Genomic DNA, 10,426 nt, shown 5'->3' with positions numbered 1-10,426 from the left:
GCTGCTCGCCGTTGTCGGGCGACGTGACATCAGACTATTGAATCCAATTCGTGGGTCGATAATTGCATCATTAGAAAGTAATAAGTTCAATGTTGGTTGTGTGTTGTATGAAAAATTAACCAGTAGATTTTTGACCAATTAAAGCACAGAATTTGTGACACACATTCACACGTGCTCGGACAAACATATTTAGTTGTTTATAAACAATAACGTGAATGAAATCGACTTCTCTCTCTCTCTCTCTCTCTCTCTCTCTCTCTCTCTCTCTCTCTCTCTCTCTCTCTCTCTCTCTCTCTCTGATCATTGTTTTTGTTTTGTTTTTTTACCGCCAAACGAGTGACTTGTTATCACACGATTTTCTCGATCATATTATGACGGTTAGGTTTACACATATTTTTTTGTGTTGGTTCTATAGATAGTATGCAGATGACGTCACTCAAGCCTTTGTTATTGTATTTTGCCTCCGCGTTTGTGAGTGATTCTCACTAAACTGTATCAACCACACTATAAAAGTTCATGGTTACACGCAGTTTTGTGTGTTGGTCCGTTATACTTCCGGATGGCAATGTTATGAGCTTCTTAGCCAAGTGCATCCTATCTATTGATCAAGTGGTAGAACAGTGGATATTTTACTCAGACACATATCATAGGTAGTAAAACATATGTCGTGAGCTATGTTTACCAATCACTGCCATTGTTTATATTATGACGACTGTCCGAGGGCCGTGGTTATCTAGGTGTTTATTCTATGATAGTATGCGCTTGGCTAAGAAGCTCATAACATTGCCATCCGAAAGTATAACGGACCAACACACAAAACTGTGTGTATCCATGAACGTTTATAGTCAGGTTAATACAGTTCAATGAGCATTACTCATAAATGCGGATGGCAAAAAACAATAACAAAGACCTGAGTGGCATCATCTTCGAACTATCTATAATAACTACTTGCTTTAAAAATATAGATTAAATTTGAATCGAAACAAGGGAAATTATGTTACCAAAGTCTCGTTTGTTTGGTCGTCAGACAAAAAAAGGGCATATTATTATCAGCTGATCCGTCCACGAAATACCGGGCATAGTTGACTCTCCAGTTATATGATATCTCTGGCGTCGGCTGGCTGACCCCTTTATTGACTTGCAAGAAATTATATTATATTATTAGGGTTCAGGACAGGTTTGTTATAAATAGTAACAAGGGAAACTACCAGGAAATAATAATATACCCTAGGGGAGGGCATCCGGGTCACCAAAAGGTCATCGATGCTTTAGGTTTTGAGAAGTCAGAGAACTTCCCGACCTCCACTTAGTTCTCGATGCTTTTCTCGTCTCGAGAATATTGGTCGTCGATGCTTCTCGTATTGAGTCCCGAGTCCCGAGTCTCGAGACTATACTGCGCGATAACAATGTGTACTATCTGCATTGTTCACCCCTCTCTCGTCGGCGATGATTTCAGCGAAGCTCGAGACTTTTTTGCGTCTCGATGCTTTTTTGAGTCTCGAGACTCAAAAAAGTCTCGAGCATCGCTCTTGTCATCGGTGCTTTCATTCAATGCCTAGTCATTGGTATTGGGTATTGACGTTATATCATATTTTAAACAGCTAACAAAACACAAACGTCGTAAATAGATCAAAATGGTTATAGGTATCAATGTTTTATTATTATACAAAGTGAATTTATTTAATGTATTTTAAGTTTTAATACAAAAAAGCCATCCAAAGCTCAGTTGAAGTGCTACTTCTCGGGAATTCCCGACTTTTCCTTGGTCATCGAGTTCGGAAAGTTTTGAGTGTTGGTGGCCGATGACTTGAGGTATCATCGAGACTTCCGCTCGACACTAATATACCCGCGATTGAGATTTTAATATTGCAAGTGAATAATAGGTATAGGACAGTATAATATTTTGGAATGTCTGAGGATTACGAATACTACTTCTTCAACTTTGTGTTTAATTCATTTTTGTAAGGGTCTATCACTCGTATATTTCTTATGATTACGGTAAAAGCCTCCAGATTTTGCTGCGGTCAGTGTTCACTTATTTCAAACAACAACTGCACGTTAAAAACTCGAGATCATGAGAGGTATGTGATAGAACGTCTATGATTTATTCTCACTAAACTGTATCAACGAGACTATAAACATTTAAGGTTACACACAGTTTGTGTGTTGGTCCGTTATATTTCCGGATGGCAATGTTGTGAGTTTCTTATTCAATCGCACAGTTTCCAGAGATCGAATGAAGTGACGTCACTCGGGTCTTTGTTACTGTTTTTTGCCATCCACGTTTATGAGTAATTCTCACATAAATGTATTATCCAGACTATAAAAGTTCATGGTTATATATTATAGTTTTATGTGTCGGTAAGTTATACTTCCGGATGGCAATGATATGAGCTTCTTAGCCAAGTGCATACTATCTATACATAACAGTGTTCATTGTCAACTAATTTCATGAAATTACGGTTAAAACTCAACATTTTTAAAGGTTTATTTGTGTTCAGTGTTAACAATTCATGCAACTACGTAAAAAGTGTATGTCTGTCGTCATTATCCACCAAAGCATACAATACAAGGGACATCATTGATTTATAATGTTAGAGATAAGAAGATCGAATTGAACAGAGACAGTTTTCTGTTGGCCAGTTTCAAAACACTCAATGGGGGCGATCTATAGATAGAATGAAGATGGATGTCACATGCTGGTTTGTTATTGTGTTATTGCTTTTTTGTTGTTTGTTTTTGAAATCCGCGTGTATGGATAAATACATCACTAAAGTGGTATTAACGAGCTATAAAAGTTCAAGGTTACACAAAGTTTTGTGAGTTGGACCGTTATACTTCCGGATGTCAATGTTGTGAGCTTCTTAGCCAAGCGCATACTATCTATAGATAGAACGAAGTTGACGTTACTCAGATCTTTGTTATTGTTTTTTTTTTTTTTTTTTTTTTTTTTTTTGCCATTTATGTTTCGAAAAGCCGACAAAAGATTGCTCCCATTGTGTAGCAATCAGCATATTATGTGTGATTCACTACTTTACACATGCCTACACGTGTGTGTGTGTGTGTGTGTGTGTTTGTATGTGTGTGTGTGTGTGTGTGTTAATATATTGCAACTACTTTATGTTCTTTCACCCGGAAATTGCTACTTCAACTGACACTCAGACCCGCAAAAGCATGCACACTTACTACACACATACACGCAACACGCCCACACTTACACATACACATACAGAGAGCACACGGTGACACCAACAAACACCGTCGAACCCATTCATCCGTTTCCTATCATTATTTATATATATATATATATATATATATATATATATATATATATATATATATATATATATATATATATATATATATATATATATACATATATCAAAAAGAGGATCAATAATGAATGTGTTTCATACTGAGTCATAAGGTGGTATAATCATGTGCGGCTATGTGGTCTAGTGGTATGACACTCGCTTTTGGATCGGAAGGTCCTGGGTTCGAGCCTCTCTCGTCGCATAGTTGAGTCCTTGGAAAAGGCTCTTTACTCACATTCTCTCACCGTACTCAGGTGTAAAATGAGTACATGGCCGTTAACAGCGTTGTCTCTGTTCGAAAAAAAATGTAATATCGCCTAACAGGCGTCATGTCATTCCCGTCCTACATGTTCAATGTTACTGTTGTCCAGGGACCTTTTGTAAAGCGCTTTCAGCACGTTTAGTGGATATTGCGCTATATTAAAGCTCAATTTTTTGCTCTTCGGAGGATCAAAAAGAGAACCAATAATGAATATGTTACATACCAAGTCATAAGGTGGTATAATCATGTCAGTAGCAAGATTTTTAGGCAGATTCTTAAGATTACAGAACGTAAAAGCGCGAGGTCGGATGATCGTTATTGACGACCAGCATATTATTTAGACCTGAAAACAATATGTGACCCCTCGCCTCAAAACGGTATTAAGTTGGGAAGATTAAGATGCTGAAAATGGAAATTGTAGCCAGAAATATCTTGCTTAAGTTGAATTTATTTGCTTTATATAGGAGATGGAATATCATATTTTACTATGCTAAATACCAACGTTTCAAATTTTTGACCAGTTTAGCTATTAGTTGACTTTTTAGCATTTGGTCCATCCCGACTTAATACCGTTTTGAGACGAAGGGTCACATATTCCATCACTCTGAAACCAGAAAATCAATTCCTCGAAGTATATATTTATTCAGTCCTCCGGATGAGTGGTTTTACTCTTCTAACGATATTGGAACCAGTTTTTTGACGTCACACACTTGTTCCCTATTTCATTACCTTCTTTGTATAAAAATATAACCTTTAAAGATTTATTTAATAGAATATTATATCAGTTGTATTTTTATTTTCTGTTTTTTTTTTTCAGTATACAAGCAAGAAAAGTGGACGTGATGTATGATTACAAAATGGAAAAGAGTGATGAAAACTGGTTGCCTTGACTTCATTTTTTCGTCATCTGAATGGAACTGAGCGTTGTCTTAATAAATCTCAATCCTATTAGTTTGGAACTGGTTCAAACTCACAATTCATTAGATTGAGGGCTGTCTGTAAAAGATTATTGTTTTGCAAGAAGACAGAACCGAGGATTTCTGAACTTCAAGATGGCCTGGAATGCTTCAAATTTGTCAAACGAGTGTGAAGAACCTTGTAACTCGGATTACAATGAAATTGGGATAGGAGATTTAAAGTCATTGGTGGACGGTGTCAGAAATGATGGTGATATAAGAAGCAAAGAGAAGATTAAGTCCGCTTTGTTTAAATCATGCAGTTTAGAACGTGATGATTTATTAGAATTTCTCTTGAAAAAAGGTGGTCAGTGTGAATGTGAGAGATTCTAGCGGCAATACAGTTCTCATTCGTGCTTGTGAGAAGGGTTATCGGAAAGTTATAAAGCTACTTTTGAATTTTGGTGCAAGTTTGATAGATTGCAACAGTTATGGAGAAACTTGTTTGATGATGGCGTGTGACAACGGACACGAAGAGATTGTTGAAGATCTCCTCCAGCAAAGAGTCAGTTGTAACGATAGCAACTGTTACGGAGAGCCTGCCTTGATGTTTGCCTGTGCTCGTGGCTATACCAAAATAGCCGAAATGCTGCTCAAACATGGCGCTAACATAGATGCGAGAGATATGTTTGGAAAAACTGCCATGATGTTGTCGTGTATCCACGGACATAAAAGGACTTTTGATTTGTTGCTACGCTATGGTGCAAATGTTGATATCAGTAGAGTTGACGGCGAGACGGCATTGATTTACTCGTGTCAAACTGGTTGTTCTGAAATAGTGACGTCGCTTCTACAACAGAATGCAAATGTTAACAAAATCGATCGAAAGGGAAAATCAGCTTTGATGTATTCATCTGAGAAAGGTTGCGAGGAAATTGTTAAATTACTTCTTAAGCAAAGTGTAGAGATAAATGACGTTGATTTAAATGGAAAATCGGCCTTGATGTATTCGTGTGAGAATGGTTACGAGGGAATTGTTGAATCGCTTCTAACACAAGGAGCAAAAACCGATGAACCTGACTCTTGTGGGAAAACGCCATTGATGACCGCATGTGATGAAGGTAATGAAAGTATTGCTTGCTTACTTTTGCGGTTTGGTGCTAATGTTGATTCGATCGACATAATCGAACAAACGGCTTTAATGTTTTCCTGTACGAAAGGACACAAAGATATCGTGGCGACGCTGTTAAGGAATAAGGCGGACACCGAAAGACAAAATATTGAGGGAAAAACCGCACTAGGTATTGCGTGTGAAAGAGGATATACCAGTATTGTGAGGCTACTTTTAGAACATGGAGCCAGAACTGACGTTAGGAATAGATATGGAAAAACAATATTGATGAATTCCTGTGACTGTAGAAATGTCGCAATTGTGGAATTACTCTTAGAATATGGAGCAAATGTTGACGAAACTGACCATCTTGGAGAAACAGCTCTAATGCGTTCTTGCTCTAGTGGTGATGCAGAGATTGTGACACTTTTACTGCAATACAATGCAAATACCGAACTACGTAACAGACGTGGTGAAACAGTTATCATGAAAGCATGCAGGACTCGAGATATCAATATTGTCAAAATACTTGTTTCGTACGGAGCAGACGTCAATGCTAGAGACATAGCAGGAAAAACACCTTTAATTTGGTCCTGTGAAAAAGAAAATGTAAACTGTGTGAACGTATTGTTACAACACGGAGCTGACAAAAACTCCTTCGACAAATATGGCGAGACTGCTTTAATGCTTTCTTCCCGGAATGGAAATGTCGACATTGCACAGTTGCTGGTGCAACACGACTGTGAACTAGACGCAAAAGACATGGCTGGGAAAACGGCTTTGATGATTTCATGTGAAAAACGCCATGCAGAAGTAGCTGAGCTGCTTGTGCAAAACGGTGCGGACTTAAACATCCAAAGTAAAGACGGAAGATTTGCTGCTTTGTCGGCGGTTATAAGTGACGATGTAAACTGTTTAAATGTGTTGTTAAAAGCCGGCGCTAATCCAAACTTGACAGAAAATCGAGGGTATGGAGTTTGGTCGTATGTTATGACAGCATACGATGGGAAATGTCTCTGAGCTTTGTTGGAAAATGGGCAAATTCTAGAAAACGGGATGTTGAAAGCTGTGCATGTAAACTCAATCCGGAATATCTACAAACCACGCATTGCACTACTCACATCCATTGAGTTTCGTGTTTTCCAGTGGGAATGGTGTCGATACGAGGACATTATTCCGGTGTCTCTAGCTGCTTTAAGATTTGGGTTGTGCCCAGGACAATCAAGCACAATGGTGTTGAGTTGTCTCCTCTTAGTTCAGCTTTCATTGAAAGCGAAACTAAGGCAATAGAAACATTCATTAAAAATAACTACTATTTTTCCGAAGATTACAGATCCCTCTCTGCGAATCAAACTATCAGAAATCAAATTTTGGACAAGCCCACCCTCAACAAATTCACTCGAACACCACTCAGTCTTACTACATGGTCTTTCCTTCACATTTCTAAATCTATTTCTCGAGCAGGCCCTCCTGGTCTCAGGGTCCAAAGAATTGAATCTTTGCCCATCCCCGAAAAAATTAAAAAAGCTTTAAAGTTCACACTTTAAGAGAACGAGGTATGACAATGTTTTGTTTTAAAACTCAACGTAAAAATACATTTCCGGAAAATCATGACTGATTTGATTTAATGGCTATTTTAAAGTTGATACAATTTTCTTGTCAACGTTTAGTCAAATCCAAGTTTGAACTGTTTTTGAACAGTAGAATTCTAATTGATGCCTTAAAGCCGGTCATAAAAAATATTTTAAAGGAAACAGAATCCCATTAAAATGCAAATTGGTCACTGACCAAGCCCGCCTCCGCCCCAAAAGACCCGCACCATCGTTGAGATGAAAGCTACAAAATACCAATTTATTCAAAGACTTTCTGGACCTCTTATGACATAAGTAAACCGGTAAATAGTGACATAAATAAACCGGTAAATTGTAAAAAGCACTAATTAAAAAATGTAAACTAGGTGTCAGGGATCGGATGGGTCCGCTTACAGCTTATCCGTGGCCTGCGCTTGTATGCATGTTGCCTATCATATGCCTGCACGACAATATGTTCTCTGCCTCATGTGCTCGGAGTTTGTAGAGATGTTGCTCGTTAACAGCCTCAAACTGGTCAGGAACGTCAACTTCTAACGACCACGAACGAGCTCTTTTCCTTCTATGTCGCCACTAAGTGTTAGGCTTTCAATATGCCCTCGTCGCCACACATGAACAAGAAAACCCATTTGCCTTTTTCTGGCGGTTTTCACAATCTGTATGGGTTCCCTAATCTGTGCAAAACTTCTCTTGTTATTCTTTCTGACCATTTGATGTTTAGCAGTATTCTGTACAACCACATTTCAAAGCTGCTAGGCGGTTTTGACATTCCTTGTCTAGAGTTCAGGTATCACACGCGTAGAGGAGAAATGAGAGAACGTAGGTTTGGATCACCTTGATTTTCGTGTTTAATTCAATATTGGTGGTTGGGCTTAGTTGTGGAAGGCTTTTTTTAGCGATCGCAATTCTTTCTTTTATTTTTTTTAAAGATCTCTAGCGTCGCTCGTGATGGTTGCACCGAGATCATCATCATCATCATCATCATCATCTAGTCAGCTGATCCTGCGTAAGACGTTGCTTCACGAACTTTCTTGCGAAACAGATTACGGTTTTCCGCCAGTCTACTTGCCTGAGTTGTTGTCATTCTCAGCCATTCACATATATCTTGTTCCCAGCTTCTTGTTGGTCTACCTCTTCCTCTCTTGCCGTCTACCCTTGTATGCAGAATGTGCTTTATAATGATTCGTGGCGAGTCGTGTGGCCAAATAGTTCAGTTTCAATTTCTTTACAGTTTGAAGAAGAATTGGTGATTTTATTCCTATCCTTCTCAGGACTTCTTTGTTTGTTTGTTTTTCAGTCCATGATATTCTGAGTATTTTTCTGTAGCATGCTATTTCAAACGCTGTGATCTTTGTGCTCTCTGCTTTGCTGATAGTCCACGCTTCGCATCCATATGTTGCAGTTGGGAAAACAACACTTTTGAGGATTTTGATTTTTGTTTGAATGCACTGCCCTTTCCAGATATTATTCATCTTTTCTAGCTTTGATCTTGCCATTGCTAGTCTCCTCCTGATCTCTGGGGCTGATTTCCCGTGGTACTCAATCATGGCTCCAAGATATTCAAAATTCTTTACTCTTTCTATTTCTTCTCCATTGATTTTTATGATGGCATCTGTTTTGCACTTGTCAGTATTCATGATTTTGGTCTTCTTTATATTCAGCTTAAGGCCTTTGGTCTCGCTGTGTTCCTTTACAGATGTTATTAGATTCTCTAGTCCCCCCGGTGTTGTGGACAATAGTGCACCGAGATATTTAATTTTTAAAACTTGTTTGATAGTTGCTTGTTGGGTGAAAAGCTAGGTATTGAGTTTGTTTGCTAACGACATTGCACTAGGTTTTCTTCACATTCAACAAAAGTTCCATCGCTTCGCTATCAACCACTAATGTGTCAAGCATGATCTGAATGTTTTCTGGTGTGTAAGCCATAAGACCTGCATCGTCCACTAACCCCAGGTTCGTCATATTCTCACCTTCCACACAGATGCCTGGTACTTCTTCAATTTCACGGAAGATTTACCTGTCAGGCGATAAAACACGTCCTTGCCTCATTCCTTTTTTTTATTATTAAAAAAAATGGAGGTCTCATTGTCCAATCTTATATATGCTGTTTTGTTCCAGTAAATTATTGTAAAAGGTCGGAGGTCATAATGGATGCAAGTACCTCAAAAAGTTCTTTAAGTTTAACAGAGTTGACGGCTTTTGAACAGTCCACGAAGCAGAAGTACAGACTTTTTTCTTTCTCAATAGACCGTTGTATTATTGTTTTTATGTGAAGATGAGACGTACAGTACCTTTGTCTTTCACGAAGCCGAATTGTTCCCTACCAATCTCTGGTGAAATCTTTTTTTCTCATTCTTTTCATTATGATGCGTAGGAGGATATTTGAGATCTGGCTCATTATGCTGATCGTGCGGTGTTGATCGAAATCTATTGCCCCTGCTTTTTTTTTTTTTTTTGGTATGTGATAAAGATGGACTGTTTCAGCTCAGTTAGTCCATATATATATATATATATATATATATATATATATATATATATATATATATATATATATATATATATACATAGATAAATATATACATTGTTTATAGAGTCAGAAGCACTGGAACATTCTTAGATTAGAACCTGTCGATGGACTATCATAATATAAGGATAATGGTCCAGTCATTAATGCGTATGTTGAAAACAATTGGATTTATTCAAATGTTCCTTTCTGAGGGAGGAAACTTGTTTCCCTTATATTTTTTTTAAGCTGGACAACTGCAATGCTCTGTACTTTGGTGTCTCCAGCGACTACAGATTGTCCAAAATAGTGTTGCCATGTTGTTCTTTAGAAGGAGGAGGTTTGACTCTGCCACACCTCTGCTTTGAAAGTTACACTGACTGTCTTTTGAAAAAGAAAAAAAAGTCAAATTCAAAATATGCTTTAAAGTTTATCGTTGTGTAAAATACACTGGCCCCCTACCCCCTACCTTATAAAGCTCTTTAAATTGTTTTCCACAACCTGACCTTTGTGTTCCACCAATGATCACCGGGTGACTATTCCACGCAAAGGCGAGAACAGGGTCCTGTTATCATTTTTTGGTCCCTATGTATGGAATACCATTCCACAGAGCATTAGCGACTCCACATCATTATTTTCAAGAAACCTTTAAACACGTTTCTTTTTAACTATTTTGTAATTTGTATTATTAATTGAGAGAAGGGGGGGGGGTTAGGAGGGAGAGAGAGAGAGAGAGAGAGAGAGAGAGAGG

General features: G+C 38.1%; 1 pseudogene across 1 annotated transcript; it reads left to right on the top strand.

Moving 5' to 3' along the window:
• Positions 1-1,519: 1,519 nt before the first annotated feature.
• On the top strand, positions 1,520-9,663 carry LOC144957766 (uncharacterized; annotated as a pseudogene). Its single transcript, XR_013642202.1, has 2 exons — positions 1,520-1,644; positions 4,394-9,663. The product of XR_013642202.1 is annotated as an uncharacterized LOC144957766 (transcript).
• The last annotated feature ends 763 nt before the right edge of the window (positions 9,664-10,426 follow it).

This window comes from Berghia stephanieae, chromosome 12 (assembly GCF_034508935.2).
Source record: "Berghia stephanieae isolate SIO BIC M18660-M18661 chromosome 12, UCSD_Bste_1.3, whole genome shotgun sequence".
Taxonomy (NCBI): Eukaryota; Metazoa; Mollusca; class Gastropoda; order Nudibranchia; family Aeolidiidae; genus Berghia; species Berghia stephanieae.
The sequence above is the reverse complement of the archived record's forward strand: the minus strand, read 5'-3'. Positions and strand labels throughout refer to the sequence as shown.